The 14,348-nt window shown below is 32.3% G+C and overlaps 1 pseudogene; it reads right to left on the bottom strand.

Annotated features, from left to right (window-relative positions):
- Window positions 1-8,001: 8,001 nt before the first annotated feature.
- LOC103493152 (probable beta-1,3-galactosyltransferase 2) lies at window positions 8,002-14,297 on the bottom strand (annotated as a pseudogene).
- Between the last annotated feature and the right edge of the window lie 51 nt (window positions 14,298-14,348).

Raw genomic sequence — 14,348 nt, 5'->3', positions numbered from 1 at the left:
GCTACACGATCGTTTATTTTTTTTTATACGGTCGTTTAGATTTGTCTACTAGATCGTTTAGATTTGGTTAAATGATTTTTTTAATTCTTTTGGTACACGATCGTTTACATTTGTCTATAGATGATTTATTTTTTTTACACGATAGCTTACATTTGGCTACTCCAATCTAAATGATTTTTTTTCAAGATTTTTTATACATGATTTTTATTGTTTAGATTTGTCTACACGTTTAGATTTGGCTAAACAAGTTTTTAAATTCTTTTGGTACACGATCGTTTAGATTTGTCTATCGATCATTTATTTTTTTACACGATCGTTTACATTTGGCTACTCTAATCTAAAAATCACAGCAAAAAAGGAAAAGAAAAATAAAAAAGACGATGGGCAGATTTATGATGTAAAAAAAGAATTGAAAAATAAGAAAGATTATGGAAAGAAATAGCAAAAAAAAAAAAAAAAGAAAAGGAAAAGAAGAAAAACGATGAAACAAATTGCAGGAGGAAGACGATGAAAGAAATCGCAGGAGGAAGAAGACGATTTCATCGCGAGGAAGAGAAGAAAGATGGAAGACCAAACCTGAAATATTTAAAAAATGGCTAATTTTACCGGATTTGTTACATGATCGTAAATAGTTTGGTGTTTTGGTAGATGTACGTAAGTTTTTCTTTATTTAAATACTTTGTTGCACTCGTGTCATCCATTTTTGTTATTTTGCAAACATGAAAATTCTTCAAATCTCAAATTTTCTTTATTTATTTCGAAATTGTCGTTGATTCGTATTATTTCCCTTTTTCCTCTTGCGTTTTGAGCATATCTTCCTTTACGATATTTTTGTGCGATTTAATATATTTTTCTTTTAATAATTATGATATATCTAATTTATATAGGATTTCCAAGTAATTTTCTTTAGACATTTAAGTCCATGTGATTGTGATCAGGTGATCAATGTCTGATCATATATGATTTCAATCGGTTTGTAATTCAAGTTTACTCAGGATAGTCTTATAATTTTAGTGTATTGGATTCTAAATTATAGTATTCAATTCCTCTTATAATTTCTCGATAATAGCTTTATTGAATAGAATATTATTTTAGTGTTACAAATTATGAGTTTTAGAACATAAATTCCTACAAGTCTCATTTATTGTACAAATTAGTAAGTATATGTCAAAGAATAAAAGGTAATTAAATAAATAACAATAAAAAGGTAATCCAAACAATATTAACAATTACTAATAAATTGACAAAAAAAAAAAAAAGGTGATCAAATAAAAAAAAGTAATCTAATAGCTCTCAAAACGTTAACTAATTGGAAAAAAAATTATAATCATACAACTATCATATAACAATTAGATAATAATCGATATCATTGACAATCAATATCAGATAGTAATAAAAACAATTAGATAACAATCGGTATCATTGACAACCAATATTAGATATTAATCAGACAATGATCAAACAACACTACTTAGCATTATAGGCAATCAGATAACAACTAAATTAATATCAAATAGCAATAAAACAACATTTAGATAGAAAATATCATTATTAATTAGATAACAATCAATATCAAATAACTATTAAGTAATAATCAGGCAACAATAAGTATCATTAACAACCCATTTTAAATATTGTTAAACAACAATTAGATAACAGTCGTTATCAGAAAAGAATTGATGTCATTGATAGCCAATATCATATAGTAATTAGATAAAATTTGGTATCATTGACAATATATTGCCATCAATATCAAGTAACAATCAAACAACCATCAATGTCATTAACAATTAGATAGAAATCAAACAATAATCATGTAGAAATTAGTATCGTTAACAATTATACGGTAATCAAATCACAAACACATGATAATCAGAGGACAATTAAGATATAATCAGACATTTTTATTTGGGAGGGGCATTTTAATTGGGTTAGGGTTAAACATTTTGCCATTTTTATAAAAATCATAAATCATTATGAAAGGATTTGACTTTTTACAAAAAGTTTACTCGAGCAAGAGGCCTAATTAAATTAAACATGAGGGTGGGTAAGGTTATCTCAGATTTCTAATCGAGACAGAATTGAATAGGATATTGTTAATTAATAATTGATTATTATTATTACTATTTTTTTAATTTTTTTTCAAAGATAATAAGAAGTATTACTATTATTGTAAAGTCAATAACCCAAGCAGCAACCATCTGGTCCATTTAATTTTAATTTAATAATTATTTTGAAAAATAGTAATACAAATATCTATTTATTGAGTGATCAATCACACACCATATTACATAAATCAAAAACTATATTAATTCAAAATTAAACAAAGTATTTTCTTCATAATCCAGTTTTTATATACTTGACGTAATTTTATAATCCTTGGGACATTGACAACAATGATAATTATAATAATGTAATAATAATATATAAAGACCCAAATGTGATAGTTATTTATTTATGTTTTAGGAATTCCAACGAAAAATGTATATTTGGTTCTATCGAAAAGAAAAAAAATTGATATTATCCCGTTGAAATATTCACATACACGTCTAATCTTTTAATAATGTTGCATACTCTTCTATTTAGAAAAGCTTAATTAAAATGTAATCAAAGGGAAATGGAGATTAGCTTGTATTAGTCAATGGCCCTTGTTACAATAGAACACGTTTCTTCTCCAACAACTTTTACCATAAGATCTCTATTTAGGATTATTTTTAAATATAATAAAAAATAAATCAATATATTTATAAATACAACAAAAGTTATATTTTTTATTATAAGTAGTAGATCATGATAAACTATTCTCTATGTCGTAATTAGACCGTGACATTTTTGTCGTGATCGACTCCTTTAATTTATCATTTAAAAGATTTTTTATCTCATGAAAGTTTAAAATAATCAAGAGTCCGTCCATATTATTATTAAATAAAAGTAATATATTTCATATATATATATATATATTTATGTATAACTATATTGTCATTTAATTAGAAAAAAACAATGAAGTTAATTATGTTTAGAAAGTAATGCAGGGGAGAATTAAATTGAAGAGACTATTCTAGAAAAGTTGAAAAACTAATGGTTAGATTTGTAGAATTTTCAATTTGACTTAGGTTTATGGTGATGATATGAATATAATGATGGATTATATAGATAAGAAAGTATTCAAATGACGTGTAGAGTAGCACATCATACTAGCTATTGATTATTTTCTTTTTTCTTATTTGAAAAAATAACAAAAAGATATTGAGAATTATCGATTTAGCAAACTTCAACCATAATTTCTTTTTCTGATTTCATACTCATTTTTCTAAATTATGATTTTTTTTTTTCTAAATTATTATCGTTTCTTGTATCCGTGCTAAGGATGTTCCAATCTAATTGAAATATTACCTACTCATTTCAGTATTTTAAAATATATTTTAGAAAAATTAAAGTAATTAAGAAAATTAGACTTTGTATGTATGTGCCCATCACTCCTACGTTGGATCATTTCAAGATATTTTATACAATCATTTTCAACAAAAAAATACAGAAACAAACACAAGAAACCAAAACATTCAAACTTCAAATCAATTAAAGACATACTTGGAAGTTGGTCAATTTGAAATTTATAGTTCCTAAAGTTTCGTCCCTAATAATGGTTTCATAGATCTCTTAAAAGAATTTTTATTGTAGTGATTACTTAGTCACGTGAATTCTATCAAACTATATGAACTATTTATAAGATGTTTTATTAAACTACGGGACTAAATTCTAACATTTAGACATATGGAACGAACCTACTCTTGACCAAATTTTTTCATAAATAATAGCAAGAGGTCTGGCCGGTTTGATCTTGCACTAATCTTCTACTCTAATACAAGAATTTATTAGTATGAAAATGATTGAATGAGTCAACTGAATCATTTGATTTTTTGATTAATGAAATGCAAGACTGATATATTGTATAGGATAAACTCTGTCATCATAAAATTAATAAATGAGTCAATTAAAAACTTTTTAGTAGAGCTTTCTCAAGTCACAAGTTATCCTAAAAGCATAAGCTGATTGGTAAAAGTAAATTTAATCACTTATCATCTAACATCATAATTGAGCTTGAATAAAATGATCTCTAGACTATATATATATTCTTATAATCACCATATTAAATCATTAATTGATTCAAAGGTTTAAAAACATGTGAATGAAAGTATATTTAATATTATATAATTTAATTGAAGCTACGTTTATATAGGTGACATCTTAAATATTTCTTAAAGTTTAGGTCCTATTTGATACGATGAACGACTTTCCTCGATTAAGAGTGTAATTCATCTTTTAACCATCTTACTTATTGATTAATGCACGGAAGAACATGCCTATTTCGATAATATAATATATATATATATATATATATATACATACTAATATTTATGTTCAATAATTGATTGACAAAATCTTCGTGGGGTCGGAAAAAAAATATAGGACTAAAATTTATAAAACATTGCCTTTGGTTTGGAACTCCTCAAAATGTTTAGGTCTCAAAACGTACACTGTAAAGTAAATTAATATGTTGAACGAATTTACTGTGTTAATAAAAATATTTAATCTTCGGTCAAATTGAACTTAATTACATGATAAAATATAATATGACTGCCATCCTAGAGGGAAAGCTTAAATTGTCGTACTAAAAGAAAAATTTAAACGTCTATTCTCTTTGCTAAAGTTACTAAGAGTATCCTCTTTCACTTAGTGTATAGGTTTTTTTCCACTGGTTCATTAGTTCCTTTGATTAGATCTATCAAGGAGAGTTGAAAAGATTTCCAAAATTATTTGGAGTTATTCTTGGTTTCGAGAAGGCTAGACGTGCAAATAACGTTCAAAACTTTGTTGAAAATGGATTGAATCTCTCCTTAAGTTTTTTTTTTTTTTTTTTTTTTTGTGCAAATCAAGGGTCTAATTCTGCTGGTCATGCATTAGCTTATCATGCTCACCTGCATCGATATTTTGCTGTGTGGCTTGAAGACCACCTTCCATGGATGAACTTTGCTATTCCATCTGATTTTCTTTGTGTAGTTGTTTTTTTTTCCTTTTTTTTTTTTTTTTTTTTTTTTTTATCTTCTTCATTATTTTTAAGAAAAATATTTAAACTAATAAATAACTATTTAAGTTGTTGAATAATCTTGAGGTATATGATCTTTAAATCCTAAATGTGCATGGGTCTTTACAATTTTGATGAAATCAAAGAGATTTGCCATTGTTTTAATATGCATCTAATAAACGTTAATTTTAATCTATAGTCTTAATATGAATCAAATTCATATTTTATTTAATTAATATTTGACTCCTTCAAATATTTAATTCTCTTATAATTTAATTTTGAATCATTTCAAATATCAAATTTATATTATATAAAGTTCATTAAAATATAAATACCCTTTACAAGTTAGGAATGAGACCTAATAAATTTACACATGATATTAGAAATTCCAATGACATGAGATTAATGGGTTAAACCCATTAACTACATTAATCAATATTTGTTAACTGTGTGTGTATAGTCTATTAAAGACTTATATAGCTACACTTTTCTCACTGTATACATATTTGTAAACAAATAACAATATATGTTAGTCCTTCGCGAGTGCTTGAACACCAACTGTGTCAAATTACCATTTTACTCCTTGGTTGCTTCTAAATTCGATTAAATACTAATACTCTTCTAATGAACAATATGTTTATGGTTCTACTATAAAATAGAAACCCCTCTCAAGTCAACTCAACTCGCCTATCATTTTGAGGACAAGACTGATAGAGTATGAAATATGTTATCTATTTTCGCTTAACTTGAGCTTGTTCTATGATTTTACGTTCTTGATTGGATATTTTATAGGTGTTCTACAATTTGAAGGTATAATGTGGTGATTAGGTCATTTTGAAGCTAATTTGGACCAATACGGAGTCAAACAGCATCACCCGAGGCAAATCGAGGACCAAATTTGCATTGTGTACTTCCATACTACTAGCAAATTTTCAAAGGTTCTGACTTTCATACTTTTTAATGGTTGAGATAATTTCTCTAACAAACGAGTTCCATCTCGAGGTACTGAAGGGGTGTGGGCATAGTGAGACTGATTTTTCATTGCAAGAAAGCTAAATTGCTTGAAACTAATGTGAATTGTAAAGATTCAATGAATAAAAAGTCTAGCCTGGGTTATACCGATCTCTTCCTGTCCAAAGAATTTATTCACCGAGTTATCATCACTTATCTATATGTAACCTTCACGCAACCAATTTAATTAATAACTAAATTATCTTAAGGCCTAGGTGTTCTAATTGATCAATACGATTAAGGATGCATAATTGAATTTCCCAACTGTTAGGAATTTATGTCCTAAAACTCATAGTTTGTAGTTAAATTATATTCTATTCAATAAAGTGGTTATTGAGGACTTATTAGTGAAATTAGAATACTATAATCTTGAATCTAATAAACTAAGGTCCAGAGGCTATCTAGTGTAGACATGAACTTTATATAGAGATATAAACATGAAACAACTTCGAGTATACAACCCAAATGGTCTATATAGTGTGTGAATAAGGTTGGGTGCCTTATTCTGGAAACGCTATAGATATGACTCGCTTTGTAGTTAGTACAAACGAGATGATCATGAATCGTTCATGTTGTAGCCACCTAATTTTATCTGACATTATTTAAAATCAATTTAATTGTTAGATTAATTTTGGCCATAATTTGGTTTATTTTTAATTTTGTGATTAACTACCTTTTCTAAAAAAAAATGTTATTTAACTACTTTTTAAGTTTTGTAGGTAGTTTGGTTAAAGTAACTAAACCATTTAGTTAGGGTAACTAAGATGGTAGATAAATACCAAAGAAGGTAACTTTTTTGAATTTGATTTTGGTTATTAAAGACTCTATGTCATTTTGATATGAATGCTAAAGTTGGTATTATTTTCAAATGCAAAAACAAATCCCACCATTTTGAATTTTTAGTCATTTGAAGAAATGATTTTGGCTATAAATAATCTCTTCTTCTTGATACACACAACACAAAATAGAGAAAAGGCTACAAAAAAAAAAAAAAAAAAAACCCTAGAAATTTTTACAACCTTCACATCCTCTCTTCTTCATCTAAATCTTTAACTTCCATACCCCCTACTTCCTTTAACCTTCATACCTTCTTAAAATATATATATATATATATATACAACATCCATTTTATCTTCTCTTCTAGCAACACCTAAATCTTCATCTTTCTCCCTACAATGTCAAGAATCCAAAAAAAAAAAAAAAAAAAAAAAACTTTAACTTAATTGGAGGTATATGGTAGGGTTTTGGTCCCAATGCACTACTACAAAAACTGACTCTCTTGACGTTTTTAAATTGTCAAGAATGATTATTTTTTACGGTTTTAAAACCGTCGTTGAATCCAGTGTCAAGAAAGGTAATTTTCTTGACAGTTGTAAAAAACGTCAAGAATTGTTAACGTTGACAGTTTATAACCGTCAAGTATTCAATTATTCATGACAGTTTAGAACCGTCAAGATTATAAGTTTTAATGACAGTTTAGAACCGTCAAGAATGTGACTATGAATGACAAAAACCGTCAAAAATACAAATATTCATGACATTTTAAAACCGTCAAGAGTGCATTTTTCACAACATTTAATAATCGTCAAGAAAATGATTGTTTATGACATTTTTTACCCATCAAGAGTATTCTTTTTCATTTTTTAATTGTAATTTATTTATATTATTGTTCCTGTATTATGCTCCCATTAGTCCAAAAATTCAACTACATATAAACGACAAATATACATCAAATATAGTTTTAAAACTCAAACATAAATATGCACTAGAACAATTCCAAAAGTACTTTACATATTTGTTCGATATTGTCATATACAAAACATTACTTCTATCAACCCAACTCAATGACCTTGAATGAAACTTGGCTTCAAATAAACTTGCATTCTGCATCCTCTACTACCTCCAATTCATGAGCTAAAATAAGTACCACCAACAGCAGAGCCAATCTACAAGAAGTAGATAACATCACAACAACAAAGTATGTTCAAAACTTATTCAGTCAAAGAAATCAACTAACAACTATTAAGAGTAAGCTGATCATACTACACAAATAAAAATCACAGTTTCTATTCTCCAACAACCATGAATTTAATGCCTAGAGTTGCTTCCAGACCACCAGAATCATCAACATAGCTAATCATTAATACTTTACATTGATTTTTAATAGACCAAACGGTGCCTGTTAGAAACTAACCACAAAAGTAGTCCTTAATTCAAGACAAAGACAAATAAAATCTAAAATACCTTCGCAACATTATTGATATTTGCATCAGAAGGCAAGCAACTCTCAACCTCTTTTGTACATGCATTCGTGCATTGCAAGTCTGCTTTTGTATATGCATTTGTTTTGTAACTCTGCATTAGATAAATCACCAACTCAAGTAAATGAACAATTCTACAACATAGTTCGTACTAATTTCTTGAGGCCCAAATTAAACATCAAAAGAAAAATAAGCTAAAGAAACATCCAAAGCAACAGAGCATAAACATCAAAGGAACTGAAAATACAAAACAGATAATTAAGAATCGAAGGTTGAAATTCATAATAATCAAAAGATCACAAGGAAAAAAATTCCTTTAAATCACATCAATGACTATACTCTCTGTGAATGAACTTTGTCGAGTAATCTAGAGATTTTCAATGGTATTCAAATGGAATCTAACTAATATCAACATTGCTTGTATTAAAATTATTCATTTTCAATATAATCTCAAGTGGACACAACATGAAAATGATTCCAGTTTTCAACATGCCTTATAGAGCTTTACTATAATACAACCATGCCTTATATTGAACTAAGAAGAGTTGAATCACATCAGTACCTTGAAAAGTTGGCAGCAAGGACCCCAATGTGAGTGCTTCAAATTCAACAGAATCGATCTTAAATTTGGGAATTTGCTCTACAATTATAGGTTAGGTAATATTTCTTGTTGTTTTGCATATTTTCTGTGTCAAGAAAAAATAAAAAAAGATTGTGTATTCAGAAAAAAAAATCACTACCAATCTAAGGAAATCTCCATGCTCTCTGTCCTCTTCTTCAATAGCTCTGTCAAGGATACCTCTAGATGTGGCACTAAACATCAAGAAGAAGCTCATTTAAAATCTTTTGGTAAAGGCCAAATGATTCTACGACATATTATCACAAGAAAGTCTACAGATCTTGTTAACAGTTATTATCAAATGACAAAAGAACATGTACCTATGGCCGATGACAAATCGAATTATAATCCCCTTCTCCTCCTCTAGTTTCTTTCTCTTTTCCCTTGTTTTTCAAGTTTTCAATTACTCTCATCAGCACATAATTTAAACAAGAAGAAATGACGGAACAATTACAGTTCGTCTCAAAAGAATAACAATCACAAGCTACATACCTTGAGGCATCCACGTCGCACGAATTGAATCTCATCTTTTTCTACTACTAAAAGCAGTATTGATCCCTACAACCATTAAGTATCTTCTTTTCCCAGATGATTGGTTATTCTTTAAATCATCCGTTGAAGGCGAACCGCTCTGTATAGACTCCTGAGCTGCTTTGGTAGCAGTCAATTCCATCTCGAAATTTGAAATTGTCTTATCTAATGTTCTCAATCGAACAACATCAAAGTAAACTCGCAGTTTGAATTCTTCATGTAATACGTTCAAATCATGTTCAGTTAAGCAGTGTAACAATTTCAACTTTTACTCACTGTAGAGCATTGTGAGTCTTAGAGACTTCCTTGAAAATATCTTTCGACGCGCGCTTTACTTCCTTCTCATCCAACTAGAAAATATAAAAGTAGCAATGTAATTACTTTCTTGAACATGTATCCTTTTCGACAAGTAACGAAAACAGCTTTGAAGATGCTTATCGATTTCGGACCACAGCCTTATGAAACTAACTTTAACTTTTCGGCTTCAAATGGCGTTGTTCGAGTGATTCCTTTAGGTTCTGGAACATTCCACATCCTACAAGCAATTTGAATATGATCTTCAGTTTATCTCTTCTTTTTAAGGAAAAAAAAACATTGTAACGATCTTCCCGATAGAGCTGATTCTTAAGCTTCTCAAAACAGACGTCCTTTTTCCCATAATTGACGGTGGATGTTATAAGAATACTCATGATAACAACGAAATCAAATCCATAAATCTATAAACAACCCAAGGTTTTGTCTAAATCTTGATTCAATGAGGAAATGGTGAAAAGAAACAGTTCTTCACCCAATCAGAATGAGGAGGAAAACGAAAACAACTCGATGGTGGAACGAAATAGAAAAAAAAAAAAAGAAAAATCGTATTAATAGGGCTATAACTGCTGGTGATCAATTTTTCAGAATATACAACTTTAATCAACAAACAAAAATACAAAAAACCAAGAACATTAATACTGTCGGCTACATTTAATAAATGAAAAATGGGCAATGTTTCCCCAAATAAATACAAAACCCAAAAAGAGAACACCCAAATTGGAACCTAAAACCTAGGAATCCAAGAGAAACCATTTCAACCCATCGATCAAAGCTAATTGAACACACCCCCCATCAAATTTTTCTTACTGATACGAACCTGTTTGTGAAGAACATTGTAACGCCCCGAATTTTCGAGGTAAAATTTTAGCATTTTATGTGAATTTTTCAGGATTTTAAAATTTTGTAAATGATAAAATAATAATATAATATTATTTATATTATTATTATCATTTATTATTATCTTTATAATTTAATATTAATACATTTATGTTTATTTAATAGTATATTCATTATTTGATATTAATATTATTATAATTAATTAATATTAATATTGTATTATTAATTTTATTATTATTATTTAATATTTTATCATTTATATTATTATTATTTTTATTTATTTATTTTTATTTAATATATATATATATAATAAGAATTTTTTTTTAAAATCAACCCTAGCCGCGCGCGACACCCCCCCAGCCGTTCCATCTTCTTCTTCTTCCTACATCGTCCACAGCCGCCGTCTCCATCCTTTCTCCTCCATTCATGTCTCCACCTCCGTCTGCGCGTCCTCGACTGCCTTCACGAAGCCAACGCCACGCCGTTCTTCTTCTTCTTCTCTTCAGCTTCTTCACCCGACGAACGCAGCCATCATCCGCGCGTTTGCACCGTCTGCCGTCTTCGTAGCCGCACATCATTGACGGAATCCCCGAATCGGCATCCGTTCATCTGCAGCCGACGTCTCTCTCTCTCTCTCTCTTCGTCTCTGCCACCGCCGGCGGCTTCTCCCTTCTCATCTTGTGTTTCTGACGCAGACAGAACACCGAGGGGAGCTACCTTCTACCGCCGTCGTTGTCGGAAGGAGAAAGGAGTTGAACTCGAGCCGCGAAGTGAAGCCGACCCGAGCAACGAATCCGAATCGAGCGAGCCGCGAGCCGAGCTGCAAGCCGAGTTGAGCCGAGCCGCAAGCCGAGTTGAGTCGAGCCGCGAGTCGAGCCGCAAGCCGAGTTGAGTCGAGCCGCAATCTGAGTTGAGCCGAGCCGTAAGCCGAGTTGAGCCGAACCGCGAGCCGAGCCGAGCTGAGGCCGAGCCGAGCCGAGCCGAGGGTGAGCCAAGTCGAGTCGAGCCACCTAAGCCATATTTTTCTCCCTCCACTTCGGGTCACGGCGAGTCTTCAGTAAGGATCATTTTGGTAATTTACCCAACGTTGCTATAATCGTTTCGAGTTTGAATATTGGAGTAAGACTGGATCCCATCTTTCGTTCCTTGAAGGTAATAGGGGTTTGACGCTCAAGTTCACGGTCCCACGGCAAGTTAATTTGGAAATAGCTTTCCTTTCCTGAGGTAAGTCAACGGATGTTGCTTAGGACCATTTAAAATGACTTCTACTAGTATCCTCGTTTAAGACCCTTGTGTTTCCGTTTAGGTGGATCCATTGCGCGTGGACTCGATCGGGGGGCATAACCAAGTATCAGGTAAGGGTTTTCCTACTACTGGACCTCGGATCGAGGTTGGAAACGTAGTAATCCACAGGGGATTACACGTTAGTAACTGTACTGAATAAATGTATGTGTGTTTGACTTTTAAGTATCGTTGCTATGCTCTTGTCTGATATAAAGGTAACGCGACCGCTAGTTGTAGCTTGTGTGCCATCGGATGTAAGGAGTTGTTTACGGATAGACACCGATGCCAGATGTTCGGTATATTGTAGTTATGTTAATGGGCTACGTTGTGGATTGGAATGGTATGTCGATGGACCTTAAAGTTTTACGGTTAGGCACGTGGTAGTCTTTTGTTTGGACTTTGGTCATGGAGTCTGGTCGTGGAAGGACGGTGAGTCCGATTTTGATTGACTAGTTGACTGGATCTAGGGATATCACAATGATGTGTGAAGCGGAAACGCATATAGCAACTGCGGATGTAGTTGTTTAAACCTATACTATCTGACTGGCGAAGCCTATGGCGAAATTGTAATATGAATGTTGTTGGGGTATGACTGTTGTAGACGGTTTAGTATGGACTGAGGGGTAACGGTTAGCTTCATCTATGGGGTAGTGTACCTTACGGATATGTGCATCCTTCGGGAGCACTAGACTGATAGGTGCATCCTTCGGGAGCACTAGACTGATACGTGCATCCTTCGGGAGCACTAAACTGATATATACATCCCTCGGGATCACTAGACTGATAGGTGTATCCTTCGGGAGCACTAGACTGATATGTGCATCCTTCGGGAGCACTAGACTGATACGTGCATCCTTCGGGAGCACTAAACTGATATGTACATCCCTCGGGATCACTAGACTGATAGGTGTATCTTTCGGGATCACTAGACTGATACGTGCATCCTTCGGGATCACGAGACTGATATGTGCGTTCTACGGAACCACTAGACTGTTATGTAGGGTACCCCTGAATAGGAAGTTAACTGTTGTTCCCTAATGGGCCCAGTAGTGGGTCCCTTACTGGGTATATTTTATACTCACCCTTTTTCTTCTTTAACTTTGCAGGTAAGGGTACAGCTAGGGGCAGACCGACGAGGGGCAAGAAGGATGCGTGAAGGCCATATGGAGGCGTCTGGTTCTTTATGCTTCCGCTGATGTTTTTTGTTAGAATATTTGGTTTTGTGATTTTGAGTTTGATGACTTGAGTATTGCATTTGAAATTCTCGTGACTGTGATTTAAAATAGGGCCCGAAACTACTTTTATAATATTTCTAACGTTTTTAATGAATCGTAACCGGTCCGTTATGACTTTTTTATGTTTTGTGGTCGAGTCTTAGTATTGAGTAGTGACCTCGGCTTAGTCCGGAAAGTGGGGTTGTTACAAACATCCCTAAACAGAAGCTGCCGAGGCAAAGAAAATCTGCCCATTTCTGCGAAATGACGCTTCTTGAAGATTGTTCAGGCTTAAAATAAGCAGACGGAGACTTGCAATCCAAAGGAAAAGTAAGTCAACAACTTGATTTGAAAGGCTTTATTTTAACCATTTCATTCTAGTTTTGCTTATCACCTTTGATTGTGAGCTCCTGTATTCATATTCATTACATAAAACAACCATAATATAATAATTATAAGGGAATATTATCATGTCCTAAGAACTTACTTTAGGGACAGAGAAATCACATTTAAGAAGCAAATTTCTGGCCTTTGCTAAAATTTCTTTCCTCTTCCCAGATGCAAAGTACAACTACATTGACAATACGAGTCAATCACATAATCATTTCTCAAAGACATAAAAATGAATGCCTATCTCTCAAAACAACCAAGTAGAAGCAACATAAGCATTTTTTTATCCCAAGCATCCAATAACGTAAACAATACAGAATCAAAAAGGATAGTCAAGCTTTAAATCGTCACCAAGAAACCATGTTTAGAGCACATTAAAGAGTAGCCAACATAAACAAAACAAAGACCAGATCTATAACGGAAACACCTTTCTTTGATTCAGAAAAGAGATTAATTAAACACAAAAAGAAGGATTAGACTGACCTTGAGCGACTTGAGTCATGAACCGGTGATTCTATGCATGGTGAAGCTGAGTGGCAGTGAACCCTAGAAAAGGTTGAGGCTCGCCTTAGTTTCTCCCTCGAGTTCGGTTTTCAAAGAAACCCCAATGGTGGCTGTGACAGGGGCGGTAGAAGGAAAGTGGGTCTGGTGCGACGTAGAAGGCGGCGTCCAGCGGTGCGGTGTCCAGCAGTGCGGTGTCCAACGATGCGGCGTCTAGTGGTGTGGCGTACAGCACAGAGCGACGGCGTCATGAGCGGCAGCGTACGACATGAGCGGAGGAGCGGCAAGCGTCTTGCAGTGAG

The sequence above is a fragment of the Cucumis melo genome, chromosome 5 (genome assembly GCF_025177605.1).
Source record: "Cucumis melo cultivar AY chromosome 5, USDA_Cmelo_AY_1.0, whole genome shotgun sequence".
In the NCBI taxonomy this organism is placed as follows: Eukaryota; Viridiplantae; Streptophyta; class Magnoliopsida; order Cucurbitales; family Cucurbitaceae; genus Cucumis; species Cucumis melo.
This window is presented reverse-complemented; position numbering and strand designations above follow the sequence as displayed.